At 38.8% G+C, this 12,186-nt stretch overlaps 1 protein-coding gene across 3 annotated transcripts in view; it reads right to left on the minus strand.

Moving 5' to 3' along the window:
• The window catches only part of LOC122790080 (ETS-related transcription factor Elf-1-like), an 875,567-nt gene that overhangs the window by 461,332 nt on the left and 402,049 nt on the right, over nt 1–12,186 (minus strand). Inside the window, exon 1 of one of the 3 annotated variants that reach the window (XM_044057641.1) lies at nt 8,320–9,001. The exons of the other annotated variants lie outside the window; for them this stretch is intronic. The gene's annotated coding sequence lies outside the window, so the exon portion shown is untranslated. Of the gene's footprint in view, nt 1–8,319; nt 9,002–12,186 lie in introns of those variants that run through there. 3 annotated transcript variants of the gene reach the window in all.

The following is a 12,186-nucleotide window of genomic DNA, read 5'->3' on the forward strand; positions in this document are numbered from 1 at the left end:
CTACCTCCCACCATGCTGGGCGAGTCGGTGTTGGTAGCCTGACTCCCTCCCACCATGCTGGGCGATAGTGTTCACACTGATAGGGATAATTTGGAAGGAAACTGGTGAAAATCCCAGAAGCATAGAGGGTTGATAATGACAATATTTAAAGATATGTTACATATCCCTCTCCATTTGTTTTATAGTATGAAAAAGCTTCAGTGTGAGCTTTGCCAGCATATTATGTAGACCTATGCATTGCAAATATTTAGAATTTGGGAAACTCTAGGTCAGACAATGATTAGGGGACATTGCAAGTAAAGTGCTGTTCATGGTTACAGGAGAGACATCACTTCAAGGAAGCCTCAATTGGGGGGGGGGGGTGATGAGCCTAGTAGTGAACATTTTTTACCTAGACATGAGATGGCATAACTATGGTCCTGAGATCAGGGGAGAAGAGATTGAAAATAGGTAGATAATCCCAAATGAATCAAGTATTTGGGAATTTTTTTGTGATGATTGATCCACAAAATACAACTCAGAAATGAGGGTAGTGATGCAATGTGAATGAAACAAGAAAAGATTTTTTGTCGAGTGTTCAAGGATGGGTCTAGATGCAAAGTACGTCTACTGTAACTTACTAAATCATTTGACAAAGTATAATATAACAAGTATTATGACCGAGTCTCAAATCAAGTTGTACTGTGTTCAAGAAAAGAAGGTCAAGTAATTATCCTCAAAAGCAAATCTTGACTTCCACTTCAGGAACACGATATTTGGTTATGATTTCAGGAACACGATATTTGGTTATGATTTCATGAATCTGATCATATTTCTCTAGTTATCCTGACATATTACCAGTTAGGAGGAGGAAAACTGTAGGAGCAAAAGGGTTTTACAGCTTTCATAGCTGTAACACACTTTGAATTGTCACACAGAAGCGAAGTGTAATTCTCAGAGATTCATAGGTATTCCAAGACCAGGGAGTCTGATGATCATACTCCCCTTCTGAGTATCCTCCCTCAGGCAATACCTCTCTTCTCCAAGGGCAGGGCCCATGCCGGTCAAGCCACACAAGTAGTCACTTAAGTTTCACTGCTAAACAAGCAGGAGAAGTTTATCCCAGAGTTTTGGGAGGTAAACAGTTGTAAACCTATATTTCCATCATGTTTTGTGTGTTGGTAATGACTTGGGTCCTTGACTTTAGTATTGGTAGTAATATTGGACCTGCAGAAGAAACCAGACTTGGACAATCCGGTATCTAACAGCATGGTAAGGAAGACAGAAATCTTACTTCAAAAATCTATAAGGCACTTAATAAAGGGATAAAGTTTCCACTTTCTCTTAGCAGCTCAGGGACTTTAGGCCTGTGATCTTTTTGGTTAGGAGCTTTTGGGGTGTTTCTAATTGTTTGATATGTGTCATGTGATACATCCCAAAGGGGTGTTGCACTCAATAACTGGCCTGATCAATGCAAAGTATAAGTGAGTGATTAGCTCTTTAAACTCTGACATAGCTCTCAACCAATCAGGGACATATCTCAACAGAATTGGGAGATCCAAAAATAATCAGGGACTGTCAGGGGCACTTTTAAATTATTATTTATTAACTTGAGACATTGACAAAACAAGGCAGTGTGAATTAATATACATTTTATGAAGTAAAAGAAACTATAACAATTAACTATTTTCATTATTTATTAAGTGTAATTCACCACTTTTCTCCAAATGTTGCCAGTTTTAAGAGGGATTAAGAAGAACAGAGCTACAAATTGAGTCAAAATCAGAGACAGTTGAGAAGTACGGTTGATATTCCTTTGCAATCATCTGGGCTAAATAAAGGGATTTCCTTACAATAGTTGTTACATGACCGTCAAAAGAGAGGGCGTTATCAACCCAGGTTCCTAGGTCTGTAACTACATGCTGGTTTATATTCTTGGACCATTTCTGATATTTACTGGAGTAGGCAGGGGAATAGCTGAGTAAGAATAACATCTCACAGAAGGAAAAGTGGAAGTTTGGAACATGCTTATGGCATAGGAGGTAGGGGTGTGGCTATGTAAATTTCACAGAAAGAAATGTGGTAGTTTGAGTAACATTTTCTAACATGGTGTACAAGTGACCATACTCACAGAAGAGAAACAAGCAGGGAAGCTAAAAACGCTCTATAATGGCTTTGGTAGATTATAAACTAAGACATTAATTCCTGCTGTTTGAAATAAAACAGCATCTCTTCCTTGTTACATTACAGTAACTGTTATAAATGGTTTTGTGTTAAAACACACTAATTAACTCAGACGTTTCTTGGCTCATTTTTGAGCTAAGCAAATGGGATCTGCTTCTGGCCGGTAATGCAGAAAAACACCACAAAGCCTGTGAAACATTTGAATTGTCTACATGCTTTGCAGAATGTTGCATTTATACGGCCCCGGAGAAACCCTTTTTTTTTTTTGCAAAAACAGACTTTTCTGCAGCAATGAGTATAACTGGACAAGAGGAGGGAGAGTTGGGGTTTTGTTACAGTATTAACAAGCAGGGTCTCAGACAAAGAAGCTCAAGTAAACAAGGGCAAACATCCTGCTATGAATGAAGCCGCTAAACACATATAGTAATGAATTAAAAAGTGCTGAGAAACTAATCAGTCAAGCGATAATATTTGCAATAATAAGGTAGATTGCACACTGGATGACATCACAAACCAGCTAAATACTTAGAAATGGCACAACCTTTGCTAGCACATAACATGGTTCAAACTACCTTTAACATAACTCCACCTGCTATGCTATGCTATCCACTACAATTAAAATAACAGAAGGTCTAAGCGTAACAAACAGTAGAGACAAAGACAAAATTGTCTAAATAACTCTAAGGAATATTTTTAAAAACTCTCCTGCTTCACTTTAAAAACAGTAGAATTTAGATGAATCTGTTTAACTGATCCAGTGACCAAGGAAAATATGACACCACCAAACTAATTACTTTGGGTTTTGAAACAACTATAGTACCTCCATGCCTGCCGACTGTCAAGCCTTCCCACTATCAGTCTCATCCCATTTGTTCTCTCACCACTGCAGGGTTCAGTATAAAAGGCAAAGAGCTGTTTGGAATGGCTCATCACCCAGGCAGCGATGGAGGTAGCTTGTGCCCTCTCTGACATCCTGATAATGAGTGGGGGTTCTATGAGTCATTAACCCCTTCCATGGAGTTGGTATGTGCACCTGTGTCACCCAGGGGGCTTCCTTTATTTTCCCTCTGCACAAACATGCTTCTATATATGTTATGAGGACTATCAGCAGTGGCCTGGGAGTGGCATACCTGCATCCTCGGCCCATTTTGGTGTAATGCAAGGTTCTGCTTATATGGTGACAATCAGATGTACGCAACTACCTCTCCATCCCACAGGATGAGTGACACTCCATTGGCCAATCATTCCCTTCCTTCCTTCCCTGCCCAGCTCTCCTAGCACCCAACCTGCTATTCAAATATTAGTCATAGGGGTTGTAATAAGGGCTTCATCTCTTTACACCGCAGCTGCAGGAATAATTATGTTTAATAACTAAAGATCACAAAACATGCTAGAAACAAGCAATGGGGAAAAAAGACTTCCTATGTTCTGAATTAATTTCAAAGTGCACATATTTCACAGCATAAAAAAGGATACATTTGCAATCAGATTTCTACTTGCCAATATCTTACACTGGGCACTGAAATAAACACTGATCAAATCCTTGTCTCCAGTTTTAAGCAAAGGTACAACTAACTTTTTGTGTTAGTCAGTAAAACAGTTAACACTACAACATGATTTTGAAGAAGTAACATTAAAAGAAATAAATAAATCTATGTATAAAATAAGCGTTAACTACAGTGATGCAGATGATTCATCCTTCACCCCTCTCTTCTGGGAATTCTGGAACTTTGGGGCACTACACAAAAGAAACAGAACTATCAATAAATAAAATAACTGCCAAGCTGTTACAACTGGACTTGAATCAAATATAGTCTCATTTTAAAATGAAGCCTCTCCACCAGGTTGGTCCTTACTGTTAATGAAAAAGCACTCATCATAGCCCAAAAATATCTTTGTTTTCCCAAGTACCAACACTCGCCTCTCACACTCTGGGTCAAACAAAGGAAACATTTATCATCTGATGTACAAAGGTCGGTTCTTTTCAGGGTTTAAGATGGGATACATACTTGTAGTTGTGACATAACTGTTAAATGGATGATTAAAATTGCCATTAATCATTTTGCTCAGACATGGAGCTAATATTCCAATGTCCCCTTAAAACCACAATCCTTCCTATTTAATGTAACCACTTTCACACACCTTTTAATATCCCATAATCACATATACCCTAGCACTTGCTTTCTCTAAATCAAATAGCCCCAATGTACTTAGCCTATCATGCATTATACCCTCCATACCCTTAACCCCAAAACTTCATTTGTGCCCTACAAAGCTGAATTTCCTTCACTTCACTACAGGAAAATATGAAGGGTGCATCCAATCAGAAAGTGGTTATTCTTGGGGGGGGGGGGTGAAATATGCCCTAACACAAGACAAGTCAACTTTTATTTTTAGACAATTTAAGTGACTTCCAAGAAAATGAGAGGAGGTGTACAACAATGGCAGTGTTTAATTTGAGATATAACAACTGCATGGAAAGGGAGCAGAAATAATTCTTTTTTTTTTGTATTTCATGACAGAAGTGAAGATATAGCCCATGTTCTAACTTTCAAAACTGTTCATTAAGTTTCATGTCACACAGACTGCAGATATCCAGCCTTTAAAATGTGACTGCTGGTGAATTTTGATAACTGTTTTGAGACTGCAGCAAACATGTACCTTCCAATTTCTTATGGGACAAATTAAAAATTAAAAGCACTTTTTTTTTTTTTATAAAATCTACATTAAAATCAGTATTTGTGTCCTTGAAATCAATATTTTCAAGTACTATAATGTTCATATTATCCGCGGTGGTGGTGCTGCAGTAGCATTGTCACCTCACATTAAGACGCTGTCCGGTTCGATTCTCAGCTATGGGCGTGCCTTCGTTGAAGGTTGTGCGTCAGGGCTGGTAACTTGGCACGTAAAAATCAACTACCAATCATTAGCGGACCGGAGTTCTGCTGTGGCGACCCCTAATTGGGAAAAGCCGAAAGACACAAACAAACAATAATGTTCATATTAGGAAAAGAACTACTATCAGGAAGAGTGATTTGCAGCTGTTCCATTATCGTTTTAGTCAGAACCACAACTCTGTAGCATAAGTAATTATTAGGAGCATTACAGATGTACAAAAAATACCACAGACATGTAGTAAAACAACTTAGAACCATATCCACTGATCCTGTTGCAATCCTTTGTTTGCGTGTAGTGGATGTGGTTTTAAAGACTTACAGATGCGCCAGTATAAATACTTATTTTTATCTCCTCATGTACAAGCATTTCATTCTACTGTTTCATCAGCTTGATATCTTATTAAAAGCCTTCCTAACATCCAGAAACAACATATCTGCTGGAGAACTGTTATTTGATTTTGCTATAGTATAGCCATACAACTTCAACATGTTTACAGAATGAGATTTAAAAAACAATAAACCCCCTTTTGCAGCAGACCATTCATTGGCTGCCACTGGTGTCTGTCCTCCATCTCAAATGCCAGCTGCCACTCGTAAACACCAAAATCTAATCTGATGCCCTACTCTATTCCCCACCCCCATGTCTCATGTGCTCTCTAAAAGCATGTGCAAAGAGGTCCAGTAAGTAATTTTTCCTGACAAACTTTCCCTTCAAAATTGCCTGCAACAGCTTTCGCATCACCAAAGTCAAATAAAATAAAAACAATGTCCATTTTACTTGCAAACACCCTATTGAGTCTTGCCTTTTCCAAGTCTATCCATTGTATAGTTCTTGTGGTATAGGGTTTGATTCCCTCCACTGTCTTTTACCGCACTTATCCAGAAATGTGTCCAAGTTCACAAAAGCCTGTATGTGTCCACTTGGCCTTACCTGGTCAACATATGGTATTATTATTATTATTATTGTTGTTATTATTATTATTATTATTAATTATTATGTGTCTTGTCCCTGACTTCCAAATATTTTAACCTTTGGCCATCCTTTCCTCCCCTTTTCCTTCCTTTATAGGACATTTCTTTTACCCTAATTTTCCCCAAGATGAGGTGCTTATGGACAACTGAACAGCTTTCACGATTCTCTCTTTAAAATTCATGTATTACACATTGAAATATCTTTGAAATACTGAGAGTTTTGCAGAAATTCCCTACTTTTCCTCCATATTTTTACAATCTCCCTTGAAAAATTACTGATTGTCAGGTTATGTCACTGAAAATTAGTCAGTAATGACAAATATAAGAATCTTGTACAGAAAATGCATCTTGATGCAACAGTTCTACTGACTTTTTTAAGAGAATTAGAGTAATATTTAAAAGTTTTGCTGATAGTGGGCTTTTGTTCACCCCCCCCCCCCCATTAGTTTTGGCTGTCTAGAATTCTTGACCAAAGTTGATGAGAGGTATGCCCATTTATCCTAGCTCTCTTCTAATTACCTCTTCACTTCTCTTACTACATATCATACACCGTCTCCCCAACTATAGGTTTTGACCTTTCAAGCATTCTTTTCTTTCCCTCTCTCTCTGTCACACACAGTTAATACTCGGTTATCAACCTTACAAAAATTATACTGACTCTCGAAACACTCATCTCCCTGGTCCTGCTAAGTACCACAGTTACAATCTTACAGATCCTTCACACAGAGGCATATGCTAACAAAATATTTGTTAGCGTTTCAGACAGCAAAGAATTTTTCTTAGCGGACTGTTGTGTCACTCACTACTGTCATCCTCCACTGAAAGCACAGACTTTCCTTTCCTCAGAGATTAGCAGGACATTGAGCTTATGCAAAAAGGCTGCGAAATGAATTACAAAAAAAGAGAGAGTAACACACTGCTTATTAACCTTTTATTTTCATGAGCAGTTCGCAAACTGGTTTTCTTAAAGCACAATGACACCAACCATGTTTAATTTGTATAATTGCAAAGGTAATGAAAAAAAACCTAGGAGAGTTATGCAAAACTTTGTCCCTCCCCCTTCATGGTGACACCTAAGCTTTGTCCTCAGGCATTCGTGTGGTATCCTTGATCTCTGGAGACACACGGTACACAGCTCATTACAGCTAGGTCTTAGGTCTAACACAAATGTCTGTTACCACGCAGTGCCAGAAACTGGTTTTGATTTTATACAGTAGCTTCTCAGGGAGCAATGATCATTTGCTATGACAGTTCTACATAAACGTAAAGGCACCAAACTGCACAGTTGTGGTTAATAATTGCAGCTTTCTGTACTGAGTGCCTGTAAGCACATGATTTACAAAGGATTTTTTTTTTTACTCAGCAACATGCTCAAGATAAGAACACGCCCTGTTGTGAATTACACCACACTTGTTTGCTAAGCAGAACTCCACTAGCATATACACTGTAGCAGTATGTTACCACAACCACACTCCAGTCATAGATCAACAAAAACCAAATGCTGCCAGTGGAAAAACACAAACTCAAAACTATTTCAAAACTATTGTCTTAGAAAGATGAATGCTCATTGAAAATCAGTATTGTAATACAATAACCCAGTAGATTACAGTTGTTGTTCTTCATGTGTTGTTTTATAATTAGTTGGGGAGGTTGCAACTTCCTCATCAAAATCAATATGCTGAACAGTACAGAGCTACTGTATTCAGAGTTAAAGATGAACTGTGCCTTGTCCTCAAAACTCACTGCTACCATTTGTGAAATCACTGTATGCGGCCACAGTAAACAGACATTTTGCTTCCACATTTTAAGACAACTCATCAAGGTATACAGATATTTGGGGAAGGAATACATAAAGTACACCGTTTTATAGGTTGCTTTGGCTGGATGAAACATGAAGATGCCCTTTATGCTGTAAAATATTAATAACACTGCTACATGTGATAAAAGGATGTGTAAGGCATGGGGGCAGGGTAAAATACATAATCATCATCAGTATCTGTTCCTAATATAATTTGTGAGATTAGTCATCAGCCAAGGAGTACAGTAGTGAGCTACTACTGGCTTTTGTTCGTAACAGCCCATCTAAACTGTATAATTAAGCTGACCCTCTTGTAAAAAGATTGGGCAATAATACCCATCCCCAACACACACACACACACACACACACACACACACACACACACACACACACACACACACACAAACTCCTCTTATCTAACAAAGAAAAACATCTGTTATCCTTGTTGAAACATATTGCTTGCACACACTCGGAATTATCTGCTCTTACCTGCACACAGCTTAGTACGGAAGGTAGTGAGCTAGAAATGATCCATGTTTCCTATTGACCCAAGTTTGATTCCTGCAACATTCACATGCACAGTGTGCAACACTGCAAGTCACTTTGACAGACTCTAAAGTTCCCAGTTAGGTTTTAAAAACTGGCACGTGTCTAATAGGTCTTGCTTGATAATCAAACACTAAAATAAATAAATATCCCATTAGCCTCACAGACAAAGCCACGACTTGCCAGAACGGTAGAATTCCTGATGAAATAAAAAATTTCTGATCCTAGATGACAACATTTAACAAAAACGAGACACAGTTCCAGCCCGCCAGAATACAGTATCACATGAACTGTAAAATGGAATCATTGTACAATGGTTCAAAAAAATTGTGCTTTTTCATATCCTTGAAGAATTCTGAGGGATGTTACCATGAGATGCCTTGAAATTATCTGGCATGGATCACCCACTCACACCAGAGAACTTTAAATGCTAGAACTGTCTGAGTGTGTAGTCAAACAGAATAGTAACATAGTCAAGACTGAAAAAAGAATTTAGACTTCAAATTCCCAATCTGTCTTCAAGTTTAGATTCCATGTAGCCAGCCTTGTAAAAGATAAGAACATAATCTGAAGTTCAAGTCTCACTTTTAAAGGCATATTCTATCAGCACTGTTTTCTGAGTTCACAGCTAAGCAAGCAACTCTTAACATGTCTGTCAGTTCGCTTGCAACAGGAGACTTACTGGAAGGCGTGGTATTTCTTCAAGTGGGAAGGGAAGGACATGAGTCAGAGAATATGCAGTTTCGTCCCATTACCAGGAGACTAAATTACTAACATATCCTCCTTTTTTCCACTGGGGACATTAATGCTAGAATGGGTGGGTCAGTTAATACACATGACAGCTCATGGATCCAGTGACGACTCCGTATTTCAGACAAGGGCAGTTGTCAGAAAAGAAAAATGTATCATTAACACATTGTGCATATATAAATGAACACCAGTACAGCTCAAATTCAGGTTTTTATAAAGAGAAATGCAACTTCTAAGTGAAATTTTAGCTGGTTTATCACTGAATATATACAACTCTGTAAAAGTAATTCCCAGGTGTTTATAAATATTACCTTTCCATTTAGCTAACCTAATGTTCTCTCTCTCTCTCACACACACACACACACACACACACACACACACACACACACACACACACACCTTCCCAAATAACACTAAAATTATGTCGCTATTCATGTGACTGACTGATGTCATATGACTCCATCCTGAAATTCTTAACACATGATCTCTTGTAATATTTTGTTTACAGTCTTAGAAAAATATGCTTGCCACACAAAACTTAATTCATTTACCTACTAACCAGAATTCAGTGCCAAAGTAATCTATTCAACAGGGTTTTTTTTCCTTTACTCATAGGTGCTTTGGTGACCGCTTTTCCTAATTTGCTTTCAGGACTTTTTTAAATGTCATGTCTATGAAGATTCCTTTGGTGAATGTATTTCTTTTCCGACATTATCCTATGTGGCAGCTACCCTTACAAGCATGAACACAAATCTATAGTAAAACAAAAAAGATTAAGCAACACAGAAAGCAAGAACACAGACGGCTGGTTGGGCAGTTTCATTTAGTTACAATTTAAAATTTTACTTTAAATAGCACTATCAATCTGGCTTTGTTTACAACAATTACGTAGACATGGCTAAAAAAATACAAACTTATTTCTTTGGGCCAGTAAACTTAGACAAATTGGAAAAATGTATCCGAGTCAGAAAAGGTTATTTGGGAGACCAGACTGTTAATTTTTCAACATCGGGCTGTTGTGAGGGTCTACTATATCCCATTTAAACTACAGTGATTTGAACCTTGCTTCTTCAGTACAGAACACTACAGCTTCAGTACACAATGCACCTAAACCTGTACATTCACACGACTTAAATAATTTTCTGCAAGCCTCCTCTGCACCTTCTTACAAGAGGATTATAGTCAGCCTTAGGCATAGGCCAACTAGGCAGCCACCTAGGGCACTTTTCCAGTAAACTGGATGGTGTAAATAGACCAGGATGGGGGCACCAGGTGGTGAGTGTATGTGTGGGGGGGGGGGGGGGCACTGTGGAGCCCTTTTGCCTAGGCACCACTTGACTTAAGGCCGACCCTGGAGAGGATTCATCCCCTTGAATCAACTCCCAAAAAACACACACAACCACTTACTTTAATATTCAGTAAACTCTCAGTTAACCAGCACCTATGGGGATTGGTAGATGCCGGATAACTATAGTTTCTGGTTGCTTGAGAGTTGCTATTAAAAATAAGCCTGACTAATACTGTACTCTACACTATTTGTTTGGTTTGATTTGTTCTCTGGTTGGGGAGAGAGGGAATTTATTTCTATCTTCCTTTTTGAAACTCAAACTGTAAGGAAACAAAGTGCAACATATGAACATTGTACTGTATTTCTTCGATATTTTTCTGCTGGTTGCTTGAGTTCCAGTTAACTAAGAGTTTACTGTTTTCAGTTCAAGGTCATTGCTCCTTGGAGAAAGAACAATCATTACAAAAAAAAAAGGGTCTTGTTCTTTCTCCCAGATGCTGCAATCTTGAATTACATTAAAAAAAATAGTAAGTTCTGAGCAAACGCACATTGCTCCTGTATGGAGAGAACAATTAACTCTGTACAGCCACTGTCTCAAGCTTTTAAGCTTCAGACACTCTCATTCACTAAATCCTGGATTATGACCATGTCAGCATTATGTGAGACATGCAAAACTGTAAAAAAAATAGGCCTTCACTGTCCTGTCCTACATGGCAGAGGAAGGAATGGTGAGAATATACAGAATAGACCACTCTCTTCCTTCCCTGAGGGAAGGGTAAAGACAGATTTCAACATTCACAGCGCAGTGGTGCAGCAGTTGCATTGTCGCCTCACAGGAAGAGGTTCTCCGGTTTGATCCTCGGCTGGGGTGCCTTCTGTGTGGAGTCTGCATGCCCTCCCTGTGGTCATGTGGGTTTCGTCTGGGTGCTCCGGTTTCCTCCCACTTTAAAAAGACATGCATATGGAGCATTTCTCCCTGGGCCTCCGCTGAAAATTTGCTTGTTCGAAGTCAGACTTTCCCGATTAACAAATGTTAAATAAAATAAATTCAGCTTGAGGAGCTACAACCAATGAATGCAGGCATGACCCAGTGTGCAGGCCTGTAAACATATGTGACACAACTCATTGCATGTTGCTATGATTAACAGGGAAAGGATGCAAGTCATTCATCCCAAAGGCGCTATCATGCTAAGCATCTGCCTCTCCCTTTCTTTCTTGTCCACACCTTCCTAGTCTTGTGGTCAGCAGCAGTCACAGCCACTGCCCCAGCTTAGCACGTAAACCAGGACATCAGCCAAGGTAAAGTGTGTGAAGAACAGATGGTCAACTTAGGAATGTCAAGGATTGACAGTCAGCTCTGTCCCCCACAGACAGCATTAAAATACTAAAATAAACATAAAAGCTGTCCATAGGCACCTCAGAGGACACTTAACTAAAAGGTGTATTTATAAATGACTGCTGAGTAGAAATAGAGAGAAGTAGTTGGTTTGTTGGTGAGAAAACTGAACTGAATTTTTTGACATGAGCAACTATATTCACAAAAGGACAGTTGAAGTACTGAAGGAACAACTGGACAGTGGGCAAAGCTTTCTGTCAGGTATAGCTAGACTGCTGGTGGTAACTAGTGTTCAAAGGATGAATAAAACCAAGGCTCAGCATTGACACCAGGGTCTTGTATTGCCAGCACCGCATTCTGTGCTTATTCATATTCCAAGTCCCCCTCCCACTATAATGTGAAACTTGTGTCCATGCTAGGTAAAGTACAGTTTTGT

This window comes from Protopterus annectens, chromosome 15.part0 (genome assembly GCF_019279795.1).
Source record: "Protopterus annectens isolate FY-2018-M chromosome 15.part0, PAN1.0, whole genome shotgun sequence".
Taxonomy (NCBI): domain Eukaryota; kingdom Metazoa; phylum Chordata; order Ceratodontiformes; family Protopteridae; genus Protopterus; species Protopterus annectens.